Here is a 19,891-nt window from a genome sequence, read left to right as displayed (position 1 = left end):
GCACGATTTTTCCCTCGCCCACGGCCGGCACGCACCAACAGTCAGTCACCACCACGGATTCTTCGTCTTCTTCTGGGTTCTCGGTTCTCGGTGGCACACACAATTCGACTCACAATTCGACACAATCTCGGAACTTCTCGACCAGCTAGCTAGACTGACAAACTTCGAATGCGGTCTCTCGGATGTGCGGCGCAACTCGGACAAGTCTGACCGTCCCGTCTGTGGGTTCGGGAAATTTTCCCGATCGTGGGGAAAATTCGCCGAAAGGCGTACGAAAATGTTGCGACCCGAGCAGAGTTTTCACCAACACCAATTTGGTGGCGAGATGATTAGTCAGGACGTGACACTACGGGGACGATGTATGGACACAGTTGGGTGGCGTGGTGTGATTTTGAATGAAGGTTGGCGCGCAGTTTACTGTTGGGGTTTATGCTTACATGTAGATGGTGGTCATAGGAGTATATTTAGGTTACTTCGTATGAGACAGTGGACCCAAGTTGTTTTAAAAAGTCAAAGACATAAACTGTTAATTTTCAGTATAACGTCAGGATAAAAGAGGATAATGATTGATGAAAAGTTTCTTATTTTTCCTTATTTCGTTTGTAATTTGTCGACTAAACCAAATATTTCCTTGATGATCGCTATGTTTACGCAGGATGATGCAGTTTTAGATGAATCTTCCTTCTGGTAATCGAATTATAAATAAAGTCATTAATTTATCGAAATATAGTAAACTTTGTATCCATTATACTTTACAATTGAATATGTCAGTTCAGAAATATCCTCAGGAATTCCTTTGAAAATGTCTCCGAAGAATTACCCTGGAATTCCTTAACGAATTGCTTCAGAATTCCTCCAGGAATCCCTTCTGAAATTCCTCAAAGAAAGCCTTCGGAAATTCAGGAAATCTTGGCAAACACTTGATAGATCTATATTTGCCGAACGATCTTTCTGTACGAGTAATACAGATTTGTACCGCTATCTGCCCGGTCGCCTTCTGTTGCAATTCAGCGGTGTTAAATACCTAGAATTTTCAACTTTATTATGACGGTCTAAGACGAAAACTTCCCAAATAAAATGATCATGTTGCAGATTATTCAAGAAAATCTTCTATGTGTTTCTCCAGAAGTGTCCCAAAGAATTCTTTTACGAAATCTGGCAAGAATTGCTTCACCAATTCCACCATGATTCTTCACAAATAATTTCACAGATTGTTTGAGAAATTCGTCCAGGGATTGCTTCAGAAATTTCTCTGGATATTTATTCAGAAATTTATCTAGGGATTCGTTTAGAGAATGTGTTGGATAACCAAAAATTTCTTCAGAAATTTTTCTAAAAAATCTTTCTAGAAAAATCTTTCTCAAACTCGTCCGAGCATTGGAACAGAAATTTCCTCACGGGTTCTTTTAAATAAATTTCCAATGGTTTATACGGATTTTTGTTTTCAGGGATTTATTAAAAAAATTCCTCATATTCTACAAATTCGACATAGAATTGTTCCAAAGCATATTGTATGATTTACTTCTGAAATTTCTCCATATTTTTCAAAAGAAAAACAAATTCATGAATTTGAGCAGAAATTCCTCCAGCGGTTCTTTCAAAAAATCGTTCAGAGATAGCTGCAGAAATTTTTGAAGACCTTCAGAACTTCCCACAAAGATTCTGTTAAAAAAAACTTTCAGCGGTGCCTTAAGAATTATTGTATTTTTTTTAGAAAATGATTGACAAGTTCCTTTAAAAAATTGTAATGAGTTTATGTTTTGAATTCCTTCAAGGATTTCACCAAAAATTCCCTAGCAATTTCAATTTTTGCCAGAAATTCCACTAAAGAAGTTTCACAATTTCTGTTAGAAAATCTTCCTGATTTTTTTTTTTTAGAAATTCCACCAGGGACTCTTTTTTAAGTGTGGGATCCATTCAGGCATTTTCTGTATTGATTCCTATACTGCCCTGGGGGTTCCTTAACAATGTTTTTCGAGGCATCTTTTAGAAAAATCTCCCATGTCTTTTATTACAAATTCAATTATTAACTTCTGGGGGCTTCGTGGCCGTGCGGTTAGCGGCGTCAGTCGTCTAGGTGTTTCGTAAGCCTCGGAGTGCGGGTTCGATTCCCGCTCCAGCGGGGAAATTTTTTCGTCAAACGGAAAATTCGCAATTGGACCACTGGGTGTTATGTGTGCTGTCCGTTGTCTCGTGTATGTAATGTTCAGTCTGTGCAGCCTCTGACTTAAGACGGGGTAGTGTCTTTTTTTAAGAAATTATTCAGGAAATTCTAAAAAAAAACAGTCAGAAATTCTTTCACAAAATGTTCCAGGGATTCCCACAGACTTTAGAATGTTCTACAGAAATTTTCCCAAGAGTCCCTCAAGAAAGTCTTGTAAGGTTAGCTTCTTAAAATGTTGCATGGATTCCTTTGAAAACTACTTCAAGAATTCCCTTAAACAAATCTTGCATAGATTGTTTTAGAAATTTATCTACGGATTAATTTACTTTTTTTCATGGAGGATTCAGAAATTTTCTAAAGCATTTATATAGAAATTCTTCCATGAACTTTTTCAAAAACACTCCTTGGATTATGTTTTAGAAAATCATTTACGGATAAATTGAGGATCAAAAATTCAGAACTCCTACAACAGATCATTAAGAAAATTCTCAAAATATTTTCACATTCCTTTGGAAATTCCCTCAATACATTTCTTTTCCGGGAATTGCTGCAAGGATTTCTTCAGATTTTTTTCCACAGCGTCTCTCAGAGATTTTCAGGAGGATTCTTACGGAAAAGCTGGAAGCATTCTTGCAGAGATTGCTGCAGAGATTCCCACAGAGATTTTATCAGTAATTCACCCGGATATTACTCTTTGTATGTTCCCAGAAATTCCTCCAGGATTTCTTTCATGTGTACCTCTTAGAATTTCTCTATGAATTTTTCCAGGAATGCATTAAAAAATGTGGATCCCCCACATTTTTTTTTCAAGAACTTTTACCCGGGTTTACTTCAGATATTCACTGGTGAATTTCAACAGAAATTTCTCCAAAAGTTTTTCTTGGTAGATTTTTATGGACTCCTTATGAAATTCCACCAAGAATTACTTTATAAATTCTTCTAGGGATTCATTTCAGAGAATCATTGGAGATTTCTTCAGAATTTTCAACACGGATTTCTTTAGATATCGCTTCAAAAATTCTTCAATAGGCTCTCCAGTTGTTTCTTCAGGAAACTTTACAAATATCCCTTCAGAAATTCATTTAAATATTTCTTTAATCCACCCGTGATTTGTCCAAGAATTGCTCTAGGGATAACGTTGAAAATTCCGACATAAATGTGTCCAAAAACTTTCGGGGATTCATCCAGAAAGTCCTGCAGGTATTCCTCCAAATATTCTTACATTACTACTAACTCCAATAATTATTTCACGAATTCTTGAAGAATTTTATTCAAAAATGTTTCCAAGGAGTTTCTACGGAAATTCCTTAAGAAATATCTTAAGAGTTTTTTTTTTTCAATGGATCTTTGCTGAAGTTTATCTTTGCGTTTTTTCTTCTATTTTGAGAGATTTTTTTCAAAAATTCGTCCACCAATTTCTACAGGTATACTTTCAGAAATTCCTTCAATAATATAATAAGAAGGATTTCTTCAGGAATTTTCTAAAAATCCCTCAATTTTTTTAAGGAATTACACCAACGGTTTTCCGAAAAGTTTTTCCTGGTATTTCTCCAGAAAGTTCGATAAAATTCCCCCAAGGATTGCTGTCAGTATATTCATGGGATTCCTTCGAATGTACTTCCTAATATTTCAACAGGGATATTCTACTGAAGATTTCTTGAATTTTTTTTAGGTTTTCTTTCCAAAATTTATGCTGGGATTCCTTCTGAAATAACTTTGAAATAATATGCTTGCTTCCAGAGATTGTTTCAAAATTTTAGGCATTTATTCTGGAACTCCAGCAACAGATGTACTCAATAGTGTAGCATAAGTTAAAATACACAATAATAAAACTAAAAAAAGTATTCAAAAGTTCTTCCATGGAATTTTTCAGAAATTTTTCGAAAAATTCCTTCATAGATCCTACAGCAATGGCTTCGGAAATTTTTCTAGGGTTTCTCCAATATTTTTTTTTAAAAGATTCATTTAGTGATTCCTGTAGAAATTCCTTCATGGACTATTTTTATTTGCTCTTGTGCTTCCATCAAAACTATCTCCTTGAATATCCTATTGATACCTACAGTATTTGTTCAGAAGAAGAAGAAAAAGAAGAAGAAGAAGAAGAAATAGAAGGAGAAGGAGAAGAAGAAGAATTCCTGCTGGGATCTTTCAGAGTTCTTCCAGAAATCATATAGAAATTACTCAAGAATTGTTAAAGAAATAGCTGAAGGAGTGCCTGTGAAATTCCTGGAGGATGGTTAAAGAAACTCCTGGAGATGCCTATGGAAACTCTGAAAAGAAATTCTTGTAATTTTTTTTGGAGGAATATCTGGACAAAAATACCTGAAGAAACTATTAGACAAACCTCTGAAAGAACTTCCACTAGAATCTCTTGAGATTTTTTAAAAATAAAATCCAAATAAATGCCCGAAAAATCCCTTAAAAAATGGAGTAATACCTAATCGATGCTCTGGAGGAAGTCAAGCTATAATTTCTGGAAAGTTTCTGGAATAAATCTTACTTTCTATAGGAAAACCTTAGAGAAATTTATTAATAAATCTCTGGATCTGATCGAAAAAAAATCATGAGTGTGTGTAGTGACGGCCCGGCAGCTGGAGGCCAGATTTGCGCGCGCGTTGGCTTCGGTGCTCCGATTTAGTTTTTTTCCATTTGCTTTTTGCGCTTTTTGGTACGGTTGATGGCAGAGGAAGAAGACCCGGCTTCAGTCAGTGTGTGTAGCGACGGCTCGGCAACTGGAGGCCGGATTCCACGCGTGTTGCCTTCGGTGCTCCGATTTTTTTTTTCGTTTCGCATTTTTGGTTCGATTGATGGCAGGCGATCATCCGGTGAGTTTGTTCCTTGTTATTCTCTTTCTATGGATTCTACATCAATTATTATATTAATACAATTTTATAGCATATATTTATAATATCCTCTTTTCAAATATTTTTTCATTGACTTTGTATAGTTCGTCACCATGAGTGTCGACTTGGATTTTTGTTCCATTTTGTCACTGTTCGAGATGGCATTTTACAAACTATCTCTTCTTTTTATTGCATTTCATTTCTTTTGTGCAATCTCTTAACGACATACTATTTTTCTATGTATCTGTCCATGTATATTTGTTGCAAGTATTTTTATGAATAAATATTGAGCGATCACCTTACGTGGGTGGTCAATTGTTTGCTTTCCGCGTGAAGCGAGCAATAGCGCATCAGATTGCATGTTTTGACACGTCTTTTGTTGTAAATCTTGAGTGTCCACCTGACGCAGGTGGCTGATTGTTTACTTGCCGCGCGGAGTGAGCAATAGCGCTTAAGTTTGTATGTGTTGTCGCGTCTTTAATAGTAAATATTAAACGATCACCTGACGTGGGTGGTCGATTGTTTGCTTTCCGCGTGATGTGAACAATAGCACTTTGTTGCTTCATTTGTAGTCAATATTGAGCAATCACCTGACGAGGGTGGTTGGTTGTTTGCTTTCCGCGTGAAGCGAACAACATCACTGCAGTTTGCACGGCATACTGCAACTCCAAAAGGTCATATTACTTATCGAAGTGAATCCTGACCCAACGATACCTGCCCTACTAACAATCACTCCTTCCTGCAGCTTTTGGTGGAGACGTGCGGTAAACGCCAACTTTCACATAACAAAGGTTGCTATTAACATTCCTTTACTCTTCCAACCTGACTGCAAGGACGTGGCCGGCGCCGTTATTGTACTGTTAAAGAGAGCCTCTGAAGCGTGCACAGTGAGAATGTTGACCACTCCCAGTCAATTATTCAGTTGATTCATTGTGCAACTGTCATTGGTTCGAGTCAATCACGGAGTAGCAACCATAGATATGTGCAGTCAGTCTAAGCTAAGCTAAGCTAAGCTAAGAATCTGATCGAAAAAAAATCACCTGGAATTGAATTTTTTGAAGAAACGTTTGGAGATATTCCTGAAGAAGTCTCAAGGAAAACTCCTAGAAAAAATTGAGACATTTTTTGTGCAGAAATGTTTGAAGAAATTTCCTTCTTCTTCTTCTTCTTCTTCTTCTTCTTCTTCTTCTTCTTCTTTGTGGCTCTACGTCCCCACAGGGACTTGGCCTGCCTCTCTCCAACTTAGTGTTCTTTGAGCACTTCCACAGTTATTAATTGGAGGGCTTTCTTTGCCAGCCATTGCATGAATTAGTATATTGTGAGGCAAGCACAATGATACACTATGCCCAGGGAGTCGAGAAATTTTCCCGACCGGAACGGGAATCGAACCCGCCGTCTCCGAATTGGCGATCCATAGCCTTAACCACTAGGCTTACTGGAGACCCCGAAGGAATTTCCTATAGAATCCATTAAGGAATTGCTGGAGAAATTTCGGAAGGAGTTTCTGCTATTCCTCGTGGACCAGTTTCAAGATGAGTCTTTTGAAAAATTTCTTACGAAATTCCTGAAGAAGTCCCAGGGAAAATTCCTGAAAGAATCTCTGGAGGAATCCCCGGTAAAATTTTCAAAACAATCCTCGAACAGGGATGCTAAGAGGAATCCTTAGATGCATTCTTCCTAAAAGAAATCATACGAAAATTTTCTTTCTGCAAACATATCAGAGCATTTTTGATAAATTAAAAAAATCGAAAGGAATATCAGGTGGTGTTCCAAAAGGTCATCCTTAGGAATTTCCAAAAAAATAAGAAATGAGCTTGCTTAACTAATAAAAAAATTTCAACAAGCGGAAAGGACATCTGCGATAATCACAGAAACATTTTGTGAAAGATTATAATATGTATGGAGAGATTTTCCCGGAATAATTCTCAATTAATCGCGAATCGCGATGTTCCTAGGGGGCGAACCAGTATAAGGGCGCTGAAATCGGGAAACCTTGTGTAAACAGTTCTGATTTTTCCATGACAGCACAGGTTATCTGACAAAAAAGAGATGAGACGTGTATCTTGGAAAATATGTTTTACAAAATCTGACGGATAAAATTAAAGTTGTTTATCAATATCCAATATTTTCAAAATATTTCTGATGAAAATTTTGGAAGAAAGTTGTTAATGATAGAGAAAAATGGAAGACTTTCCAGAATCTTAAAAAAAAAACAAAAAGGAAATACGGATGGACTGGTTTCCGACATACTGAGAAGGCTTCTGAAAGAAAAAAGAATACATTGATCTAGTGTTGAGTGTTTGCCAAGCTCGCAGTAGAGTCAGGCTTCAGATCTAGGGTCTTGCGCATGATTTTACGGGTCAAAAACTCCATGATCCAAAAAAAAAAAAACCTTGATCCTGGGATATTTTCAAAAATTTCCAATAGGTATTTCCCGAAAATTTCAGAAATGGCAATAGTGTGCTCTTCTAAAATAATTACTATTCACTCTCATATTTAGATGCTCTTTAAGATTATTGTTTTGCATTCTTTACTATATGGCAGATCCAGAGGCATTTTTTCTTTAGAAATCAGGGTTCTTATGAAAATTCTTGAACACATGCTACTGATTTTCTTTTATTCAATATCACAATTGTGAGGATTTCATTAAACATATTTTTAGGTTGTTCTGGTACTATTTCAGGAGTTTATGGCCATATTTCAGTTTTAGTAGCAGAATTTGATATTTCAGTTATTTTTATTCTTCTTCTTCTCCATCTCTTTGGCGTAACGTCCAACTGGGACAAATCCTGCTTCTCAGTGTTGTATAAGCACTTCAAGAGTTAATGTAATATTTTCATTCTCGCAGTATCTTTTTCATTTCATCAAGCATTGTTCTTTTCATGAACTCCTAAGAGACTGTACATCAGTTTTTCGCCGAAACTCTTTATCAAAAATTCTGCTCTACTTTTTCAACAATTTAGAACAAAAAAAGTACCTTAGAAACAGAGCTGAGAAACAGTTTCTTAAGCTGAACATTGTTTAAGAGTGGTTTGTTCCACTCTTGAGCAGCAAAAATGTTAGTTGGAGTAGTAACTTCGTAATTTGGAGTTAATCTCACGACATAGAATATGGTGTTCTTCCACAAAGTTGTTTTACACAACTAAACAATAAATAAAGCTTCTGCTTAAAAAACTTTCTGAATCACATCTGAAAAAAACCTCAAAAGAAATAGTTTGACGAAGCATGAAAACGCTGTCGTAAAACCTTAAATTCTTACTTCTTATTTATTATTTCCAGTTTGTCATTACAAATAACACGTGAAATGAATAATACGACTTATTTGTCAAATTTTATTCCTTAAAAATATGTTATCAAAAATTATTTACAAATATTTTTTTAACAAAACTCAAATGAAGCTTAAACTAATTTCATAACGTAAACCAGAACGTGGTCGCTTCTGAAAATATCATCAAAAAAGATAACTATTTTTCAGGTGCAGATTGATTTCCCCCGATATTGGAAATTTCTATAACCAGGCCCTCCCTGTTGGAAAATCACACCAAGTAGTAGAGAAAAAGATGCAAATTTACGATACGGCCATACCTAGCTGCCAGTCGACTTATACTCTTCAGAAGATTGAAATCAGCTCCCATTCATCTGGTGTCTTGAGAATCGCCCCAAGATCCCACGTGTAACTCTATACTTCCAACTGGCACCGAAACCAAAACAATTCCATCAATTTTCACCGCAGTTTCAGGCTAAAATTAAAAGAAAGCACCAACTCAGCACCAATTGGCTTCAAGTAAGCAAAAACACACAACTGCGCCTGCCAAGTCTCGCCCCACCGTGGATTCGTTAATGTTTTCTTCGCGGTCTGTGAGGGCCGCCACCTCTCATGTATATACACACTGCTCTGCTGTTCACTTGCCACCGAGAACAGAACTGCATGCCATTTTCACACTAACAATAACAGCAAACACCCCATCGCCTAAGAACACCAACCTAAGCACTCCAGGGTACGCACTTGAACCACTCCTACGTGAACTGTTTGGTTTATTTATTTTTTTACGATATCAACTTCTTCGCAGTTTAGTTTGATAAAGTCACTTTTTTAGAATTTTTCCATCGCACAAGAATTTCCAACCAACCGGTACTGTTGTTAAACTCAACGTCGTCGTAGCGTTACAATATGCACAATGCACAAACTCCGCAACCGATGCTTTCAAGACAAGCAGGCAAACAAGACTGAAGTCACCGTGCGGAAGAACTATGCTTCGAGCCTACAGCGCACACCGGTTGCTTACAGTCTTGACTCAGTAGTTCAGTGATGCAATGCGATAGGGTGAGCGAGCGACGAGAGAGTGTCTCAAAGAAGTAAGCAACGGCTTAAGACGGAGCTGTGAGAGGTAGCCGTGTTGCCAGCGGTATGTTCTCTCTTTAACCCTTTATGATTGATTGGTAGCAATACAATTAACGAACTTTATCTCGATATCCTTTTGACTATACGAGTTTCACATTAGTTCAAATTTCTCGTGAAAACTTGAAGGATGACTTAAGAACTGTGCTAGACATATGCTTTTCTTGAATTATCTCTGAAATCAAGTTAAAAATAATATTTTTTATGATAATGTGACCAATCTGTGGTCTTAGCGTGAAACAAAATAAAAAATGATTTGTAGAAAATTTTCGAAATACATGCTTTATGATACATTTTATCATGTTTCAATTTTTGCTCATAATTTGGTTCCAACTACGCAAAAACCAAATCATAAAAAACAACCCACACATAAAAAAAATGCAGTTGCATTAGGAGAGACAAAGAGAGAGGCTCTCCATTCGACCGTCTGAGACGCAGTTTCAAGCCGGAGCACGATCTGAAACTGATAAGAAAACAAGTCGGTATATGGTGTTTGTGGAAGCGCATTTTTATGAGCGAGCCAAGGCGACCGGAGACCGTTTCTCAGCCAGAAAGAGTGAATCAAAACAAAAGACTGGAAAATCTAATTTCCGTTCGGCAGCTCTGTTTCAGCTTATTGCTTTACTCTTGGCTACAAAGGGAGTATGTAGCGTGGTACCATTTAAGTAGTCAGTGTCAGTAATGTTATGCTCCTGAACTACTGTGAATAGGAGTGCTGATAAGGGTAATTGATGTGGGCCGCTTGCAATGGACTGATATGGTTTGATGTTTTTGGTGGGGCAAATAATGTTTTGTTTCCGCGATTAAAAGTCTAGGTCTCAATCGGTTGCCAAAACTGCAACCCAAGAAATAGGATTTTAAGCAACATTAAGCAACAAATGTTCCATGAACAAATTATTATTATTGTCTTTATTAACGAGACTTTCAGCCCTTGGCTGATTCCTCTCAAATTTCCATGAACAAATAGAAAGTGCATAAATAAATCAAAATTGATTTTCGAGAACATAATAAACGTTAGGGGTGATCCAAACATGACGTCAATCATTTATCAGGAATTTGAGACCCCCTCCCTACTCTGTCTCGCTTTTTCGTATACCTAATACATGGACGTCATATTTGGATGACCGCTAATAAAAAACGTCGAAAATGCAATAAATAACTCCGAGTGTAGAATTACCAAACGTTGAAATACACAAAAGAAATAATAATATATAAATAAATCTACGTCAAAAGTATATATGGGTCATTCCATATGAAGTGACCGAGAAAATGTGAAAACTTGCAACCGACCATCACGGATTTGAACCAAATTTGGTTGAAACATTTGTTTAGATGGAAAAAGAAAAAATCCAAATTTTGGTGCCGATCGGATCACCCTTCGGTCCGTGGCAGCACCCCTCGTTTTGGCCGATATGAAAATTATCCTCTCTTTCTTTTATTTTTATAATTGAAACGATTGCACCTACACATTTTCGACCATCGGCTTTTTTAAAGGAAATCGTTCAGGGAATCCAGAAAAAATATTATTTTTTGATACAGTGTTGCCAGATATCATATTTTTCTATTTTAAAACTAAAAATCGATTTTTCTCAAAAAACGTATATTTTGATTTTAAAAATTATGATACCATCGTGTTTATCAGACGTTTTTCAATCGAAAAAGCTTAACTCCCCAAAGTAATTTGCGTCGTTCCTGAGATATAGCGTTTTTAAGAAAAAATATTTATTTTTTTCATATAAAGTATCATATAAAATCAAATGCAGTTAATAAATTTCGCAAAAAAAGTTCGCAGTTCATCAATTATGAGTCTATCGAAATGGCTAGCATAACCTGTTGAACTAAACAAATGTATCTATTGAGATCATCAGTTCTAAACAAATTTCATATATTTTAACATTATCTGAACAGAAGTGCTGCCAAATATGTAATATTTATTGTAGAAATCTTCATTTTACTAGAACATTAGTATGAAATCTAATTAACAAGCCAAAAGTATTTTTTTTTATTTAGGTTTAGTACATTTGGCAACATTGACGTAAAATATATTCAGGAAAACATTTGATGAGTGTATTTATAAGCAACAGTGCTGAAAATGTCATTTCGATATAACTACACTGCCGTGAGCAGCATGTTCTATGGGAATCCCTTTTAACATGGGACAACTATGCTGCACACGGCAGTACATTCAATGACCCACAGCTAATTTCAGAAGCTGAACCTGAAAATATGGAATATGATAAAATATGAAGTATGATATCCTTTGGAATTAGATAATCTTAGATACTACGCATTGTCGCGCAACTGGTACCGTCGATGGGGGTGACAATGGGTCTGGGGGGTGAGATTGGGTCAAAACGGAGAAACATAAAATTTGAAATAGCTCAATAACTATCGCTTATTTATATTAAAAACTTTATATTATTTCATAGGGGAGATGTTTTTATACGTCATGATGCAGAATAAGATTTTTTCCAATAATCGGATTTTGTTAAATTTGTGGCTAAACTTATATGATGAAACTACTAGTAAATCAATCTGAAAAAATTTCTCCTTCGTAATGTTTAACACAATTACCTAACCATAAATTTTCTTATAAGTGGTTAGCTGTAGGTATTACCTGGTTGATCTAATGAAAAAAGCGGGCTATCGTTGCTCTTTTTATTTAAAAACTTAATATTTTCGACCCATGTCTCAATATTAAGAATGGGGGTGAGATTGGGTCAAGCAAGTTATCGAGTGCACATAAGCTTAACTAAAAATTCAACTTGTTATCCAGTCCCCATTTGACTTTAGAGTGGTGCCATGTTTACCGTATTTTCACTAAAGCACGCTTTCTTCCAAAAATATGTCTAGAAGCGTCAAACGAGTGTGTTAATACGTTTAGTGCCTAAAATCATTTAAAACAATACACCCATGCGTTTGGACAGCTCCTCTAATCATCAGCTAATCTTTAGTGTACTGCAATATCGTAAGCTCACAAAATAGACTTAACATAATATTCGAGCGACCCTCTATCTTGAGATGGATGGATGTGTTTTAGCAATATAGAAGCCAATGATCATGTACATAAGAGTTTATAACGGAGGGTTTGGTTAAACATTTCTTAAGCAGTATACAAAAACTAGCATGTTTTTTTTACAATCAATCTTTCATTCTTTCTTCGCCCCTCCCTCATTGCAATCTCCCCTCCTCTCATGGAGGTTGAAACTCTTAATGAGGATGATTATGATGGCTAACAATGGTGATACAGTATACAAACGTTATTTTATCAAATTTCAACCATTTGTTCGGTTGTATTAGCCCTTTTAGGTGGATTAATCATTGTTTAAAATTACCTAAGCTTTTATTCGTCATGATAAAATTGTGTTTTAAGTAGGTTTACTATTTATGGTCAATAAAATTAATTTAAATTCTTAGATAGGTGATTTCGAATACTTTGACCCATTCTCACCCCCTCTAAGGGGTGAGATTGGGTCAATTTTCAATCATTTGTAGTTTAGTAAGCAATTCATATAACGTTATACTTTCTTGCTAAACTATCATTACCACGTAGGAGAGTATACATACCAAATAAAAAGTTATTCCGACTTCAATTGCATTTGTTATTTAACAAACAATCTTTGAGTATCCTTTTTTGACCCATTCTCACCATCAACGACGGTAGCTCAGACTTCAGTATTTTTATTTTATATTCGAAGGTCCAACTCCTTATAAAAATCCCTGTAAAAATATCTTTTGATTGATTTTACGGCAGTGTTGCCAAGTATGCTAGTATTTAGCAGAAACGCAAACAATAGGTGCAGGGATGCTTAGTATTGCGTTTATTCTTACTGGATTGCAGAATAATAGATCATGTCCTTTATTGTCCCGGGCAGAGAAGTGAAGAACAGTGTTGAGTATTGTGTTGTCTATTGATGTGATTGCATATGGTATGAGTTTTTGTTCTTCGTGTTGAAGAATGAACAAAAATTTCTGAGTGAAATGGATTAGTGGCGTTTGCTTCCTAGAGCCTACTTTTCTTAGGGTTTTTTTTTGCATGGAAAAGAGATCGGTTGTACGCGAAGGTTAATTCCGATAAATCAAATCGATTGTTCGATCAATTATAGGTGACTCCCAGATCGACAATGTATAGTATCATATTAAGGATCGGTATATTCGCCTCACTCCATTCATGTTCACTCCTCTTTGCTGAATCGAATTGAGAAAGATGCAGTGAACGGATTGTCGTGATCAAGCACGCAACCCCATCACCAGTGGAAAGCCATGCGCAAGTTGCTTGACATGGATATTCGTTGCCGTTCGTCGCAGTTTTGATCGCAAGCGAATGAATGAATGGCGAATGGTGAAGAATGCTGGTGAGTGATCGAAGTGGCTGCTGTCTTCGCTGATAAGCAAACACACAAACTAAAGCGACAATGTGATATTTTGATTTGTTTTGCTGTGAGGTGCCGGAAATTGACGCGGGTGCCCAAGTAGTTCGAAACCCTAGTTGTAGCTTTCACAACCAGAGGTGCGCACATAATTTTTCTAAGCGTTAGACGTTTCACCTAGTGTGAACTAGGCGATGGGTTTTCGCGAAAATTTTTCTAGGTGTTACGTCTGTTTGTCTGTGAAGAAAAGGTCAACAACAGGGTCGTTAGAGAAGATGTGTATTGTTTTTATTTTGCTCACTCATCTTGCAACACACATGGTGCGATTTTTCAGAATAACCTGTACATTGTTAAACACTTGAAGGTTAGGTTTCATGGTATAATAAAAAAGGTAAACTGGCAACACTGTCACAATTTTTTTAATCCTTTTTATACTCGATATTGTTCAAATCAGCACAAAACGTGATTATATGACATCGAACAATGTTTTTTTACGAAATTTATCAACTGCACCTGATTTTATAATATAATACTTTATATGAAAAAAATGAGTATTTTTTCTTAAAAACGTTATATCTCAGGAACGACGCAAATTACTTTGGGGAGTTAAGCTTTTTCGATCGAAAAACGTCTGATAAACACGATGGAATCAAAATTTTCGAAATCAAAATATACGTATTTTGAGAAAAATCGATTTTTAGATTTAAAATTTCAAAATATGATATCTGGCAACACTGTATCAAAAAAATAATACTTTTTCTGGATTCCCTGAACGATTTCCTTTAAAAAAGCCGAAGGTCGAAAATGTGTAGGTGCAATCGTTTCAATTATAAAAATAAAAGAAAGAGAGGATAATTTTCATATCGGCCAAAACGAGGGGTGCTGCCACGGACCGAGGGGTGATCCGATCGGCACCAAAATTTGGATTTTTTTCTTTTTCCATCCAAACAAATGTTTCAGCCAAATTTGGTACAAATCCATGATGGTCGATTGCAAGCGGTCGGTCACTTGGCGTGGAATGACCCATATCTACAATTACTTTTTATATAACATTTATATATTAATAAACAGAGTATCAAATACACTGGAACCTCCATTTAGATCAAGGCTGCCCAACCTTTTTAGCATGTTTCAGATATTTTCAATCGGCAAAAAAAAACAGTCATACATTTAATATTTTGGCCTTAAATGAAAGCTTAGTGTTACATCTACCTGATCCAAATGAAAAAAAAACGATTAAATCCACCTATGGCGAACAGTACCTTTCTTACACTTATTAAAGCTATTGTTGTATTATTTATATTTAACATACATATTTATTTTGTGTGATGGACCAAAAGTTCTAGAAAATATTGTGGATTGGTTTCCAAAATAGCATCATGGACCATGGACTAAACTACCAGAAATGCCAGACATCTTCTAGAATCTTGTATGATTTTTTTTTCTTAAATAGCTTACATATTCTGGAATATTGTATCTTTTGTTAACTGCCAAAAGATTTTGAATCGATTAACAAATGGATAAGAAAATCAGCGAGATACACTTTGTCTAATATCTCCTAATCAATCGAATAAATAAGCTCCGAAGTACTTGGTATTCATGGTTATGGTGTTAGAAGGACAAAAATGATATATCTACTATGCTTATCAGTTTTGGAATTAGCTAGTTATTTTGGCTGTCCAGTTCTTGCATTTTCTCCACAATATATAAATTCAAAGCTTTTATTTAACATATTGTTAGTGTTCATGAAATTCCTGTTTATTTGTGAGTTATTATTTATAATTTTATTGAAAACAATAACCTGCTAGTATACACTTTATATGAGGTCAGCATTATTGATTGAACAATAATTTCCCACAGACTGGTCAAAAGCTCATGCAAGATAACAAGCGAATATAACAATAAAAAAGGGAATTTATTGAAATACTTTTCGAAAGATATCTCAGCAACCAAATGTCCAATCGAAATAAAATTTCAGGGCCTTTTACAAGGATACTGTAGCTTTCATTTGGTGCTAAGAGAACTCAAATTGATTGACACACGGCTGAGATATTTATTATGATACACTTTGTTAAAAATCTCAAAAAGTTTAGTTGTATAACTGGTCGGGGTTCTGCTAAACCGAACCAAAGACCATTTTTTGAAAAATTGAGTTTTTTAACCATTAAGTGAAGAAAATGATGATCTTTCTTCCATGTAAAAATCCAGTAATTCTGACAGCTCTTCGTGGAGTAAATTCAAAATTTCTGTTTGGCGGAACATACAAAACATCATTTTGCATCCAACCAGAGTGAACTGTGAACCATTCGATAGAATCAGCGAACTATTTTAGTTTTGGTCCAGGTGATGAACATTTCAAGTTCTCCTCATTGCCGTCAGATTTCCAACTTCTAACCGACTCATAGAAACAATCTGTGAGAGAAATGAACACGTTATTAGAAATATGGGTGTGGGAGGAACCAATTATGTTTCGATGGTGCTGATTGCCATTTTTCCAAATCACATTCAGCCAGACTGAACCAAGTCCACAGCGTTTTAGAATCAATTTATTCTAAACTTAACTTGATGATTTTGTGGCTATATCGGTCTCTTTCTACTCATAAGTATAAGGGAGTAGAGATCAAAGTGGACAATGAAATGATAGATATGATAGAATTCGCTAGGTAGCGAACAAGTGTGAAAATTTTATAGAAGGTGAAATTAGGCAAGTAGGCCATGTATTGAACGAATACATCGAATGCGTGAAACTTCTGCCGTGCGACCTGTGCTTTTAAACAGATCGGCTTGGTTGGTAGTTCATACCACCTTACCAAGACTGGCAAAAGTTTCAGGCACCCGACTGCCTAATGTATTGTTCTGTTTTCATCACAAATTCTATCGATCGGTAGCTTTTTCGGAATTCGCACTCCGTTCATAGAGGTATGTCTATATCGCGGCGTGTTCTTCCTATTAGCTTTTTCGATCTCATTTCATTTCATATCTATCGAAAAAGCTAATAGGAAGAACACGCCGCGATATAGACATACCTCTATGAACGGAGTGCGAATTCCGAAAAAGCTACCGATCGATAGAATTTGTAATGAAAACAGAACAATACATTAGGCAGTCGGGTGCCTGAAACTTTTGCCAGTCTTGGTAAGGTGGTATGTTTACCAACCAAGCCGATCTGTTTAAAAGCACAGGTCGTACGGCAGAAGTTTCACGCATTCGATGTATTCGTTCAATACATGGCCTACTTGCCTAATTTCACCTTCTATAACATTTTCACACTTGTTCGCTACCTAGCGAATTCTATCATATCTATCATTTCATTATCCACTTTGATCTCTACTCCCTTATACTTATGAGTACAAAGAGACCGATATAGCCACAAAATCATCACGTTAATTATAGAATACGGTCGATAAATCAGTACATGATTTATTCTAAACAATACAAAAACCAACTGGTTTTTAATACCAGCGTCATGTCGATACACCTCATACTAGTAATTTAACACAGGAGCCGTCATTGAACAACAAGCCTAATTAGATTGATAAAGCTTGAAAAAAATCAAACACTTGGTTCGCTTTGGCTGATCGAAAAATGGCGTTTTCACGAAAACCATCCTCGAGAAGAATGTTTAGAACTTGATTCAGACTTAACGACTGACCTTCAGCAAGGTAAAATGACCTAGAGGTAACGCGCTTGGTTATCACTCGGATGATCCAAGTTCGAATCTCTTTCATATTTTTTAAAACTTTTTTGTACTTAGTGCACTTCGGCAGAACATTTTCATGGTTTTCTTCGACCAGCATAAATTTGAAGTACACAAATTGCTCCACATTCACATCTCAGGACCTCAGGGTATGCAAAGACATCGTTTGACATAATCACTCTTGCTCTGTGCCTATACATGAACCGCTTATGAAGAAAAAGCATGGGTGGGAAAAGTTGAGCTGGGAGGGCTTCCGCCGTTCATATTTCAAACTATTTTGAGACCTTCGTGCTACCATACTATACGCGTCCTTTTTGATTCATGTAAAGGATTGTGAGTGATATCGATTTCAACTTGATAGACGATGAAAAATCGAGATTTTTTTCACTGTCCAACTGGTTTAACCTGAAACAAAAAAACACATTCAGCCAAACTGAACTATAAACCGTTTTCTAATGTTTTTGATCAGCCAGAGTGAACTGAGTGCAAAGTACCAAGAAATAAAATGTAATTATATCAATGATTCCAAATAATTTAAATATATTTTTAATTTCTGATGGTTAATGAAGGCTTGTAAGTTACATGTGGGCGGAAAAGTTTCAAATAATCTCCGCTGTTGTTTATTTGTGAGTGATTGAACTTTAAGCTTAATTATCTTTGGCGCTTAGTTCGGTTTAGCTGAACCCCGGCCAACTCCTAAGTACTCTTCGAAAGATATCTCAGTAACCAAATGTCGAATCGAAATAAAATTTCAGAGCGTTCTACTAGGATGTTGTAGCTTTCATTTGCTGCCAAGAGAACTCATATCGGTTGACAGACGGCTGAGATATTTATTATGATACACTTGGTCAAAAATCTCTCGAAAGGTTAACCTGTATTACTCCCAAGTACTCTTCGAAATATATCTCGATAACCAAATGCCCAATCCTAATAATATTGTATAGGGTTCTACTAGGACACATACTGGTCAAAAGCTCAAGCAAGATAACAAGCGAATATAATAATAAAAAAAAGGAATTTATTGAAATACTCTTCGATAGGTAACCAAATGTCCAATCCTAATAAAATTTCTGAGCAATCTACTAGGGTGTTGTAGCTTTCATTTGGTGCCAAGAAAACCCTAATCGATTGACACATGTCTGAGATATTTAGTATGATACACTTTGTTAAAAATCTCAAAAAGTTTAGTTGTATAACTCCTAAGTACTCTTCAAAAGATATCTAAGTAAATCTAAGTAACCAAATGTAAAATTGAAATAAAATTTCAGAGCGTTCTACTAGGATGTTGTAGCTTTCATTTGCTGCCAAGAGAACTCAAATCGGTTGACAGACGGCTGAGATATTCACCAATATGCTAAATGTCAAAAATCTCTCAAAAGGCTAACCTATATTACTTCAAAGTACTCTTCGAAAGATATCTTGGTAACCAAATGTCCGATCGTAATAAAATTCAATAGGGTTCTACTAGGATGTTGTAGCTTTCATTTGCAACTAAGAGAATCCAAATCGGATATCAGACGGCTGAGAAACGTGCGTGACTTTTTTTTTTGTAACACGCACACAAACATACACACACACACAGACATTTGCTCAGTTCGCCGAGCTGAGTTGATTGGTATATGAGACTCGGCCCTGCGGGCCACGGATCGAAAGTCGGTTTTTCGAGCGGTATTTATACCCTTCTTATGGGTGTAAGAAGGGTAAAAATTGATGCTAAAAGATCTCAAATCTGACTATTTTTGCGATTGCACGGACCAAAAATGTATGAAACATACGAAAAAGGTTGGGCAGCTATCTAAATTAGGATAGAATAAATTCTGGTCAAAATCTATTTTGGTGCCTCAAGACAGCGCAGCACACACACACTACACACAGACAGGTCGCTAAAAATATAAATAATTAAATTTTCGCTATATGTAATAGGGGTAGGCGGGGCAATACAGACACCCGGGGCAGAATGGACACCCTCAATATTTCGAAATATGCGAACTTTTTTGAACTTTTAATGACTGGAGAATGTAGTCCATTTATCTAAAACGTAGTTTCAGGAATGAAACATTCGAAATTAAAATTATACTTGATTTTACACGAAAAAGTTGCGTCCTCCGTTTTTTGTGCATGGAAATTATAATTTTCACAATATCTAAAATAAGATTTAATGATTAATTTATTGCAGGTCGATTAAAACCTGATATTTCTAGAACACATGCAAGTAGTTTTGCTGTATCTACATGCTTAACATGTTTAAATTTTCTTCTTTATTATATCAAAAATCAAGTCTGTTGCTGCCGGGGCAAAATGGACACTCACCTTTTTGAAAGAAGCGGCAAGGGAGAAATATAACCTAAATCACAAACCAACCAAATTGGGGTGAACAAATTGGTCAAAAAACGACAGCAGTGGAAAATAGTTGTTCTA

At 36.0% G+C, this 19,891-nt stretch overlaps 1 protein-coding gene across 14 annotated transcripts in view; it reads right to left on the bottom strand.

The window, feature by feature from the left end:
- Positions 1-9,288, bottom strand: part of LOC109423129 (PDZ and LIM domain protein Zasp) — a 283,958-nt gene extending 274,670 nt beyond the window's left edge. For 4 of the 14 annotated variants that reach the window (XM_062853041.1, XM_062853040.1, XM_062853046.1 and 1 more), the window contains exon 1: positions 8,992-9,287. The gene's annotated coding sequence lies outside the window, so the exon portion shown is untranslated. Of the gene's footprint in view, positions 1-8,991 lie in introns of all 14 variants that reach the window. The other 10 variants (XM_062853038.1, XM_062853042.1, XM_062853039.1 and 7 more) reach the window with 6 other exon arrangements.
- Between the last annotated feature and the right edge of the window lie 10,603 nt (positions 9,289-19,891).

The sequence above is a fragment of the Aedes albopictus genome, chromosome 2 (assembly GCF_035046485.1).
Source record: "Aedes albopictus strain Foshan chromosome 2, AalbF5, whole genome shotgun sequence".
NCBI lineage: Eukaryota > Metazoa > Arthropoda > Insecta > Diptera > Culicidae > Aedes > Aedes albopictus.
Note: the sequence above shows the minus strand (reverse complement) of the source record. Positions and strands in the feature narration are given on the sequence as shown.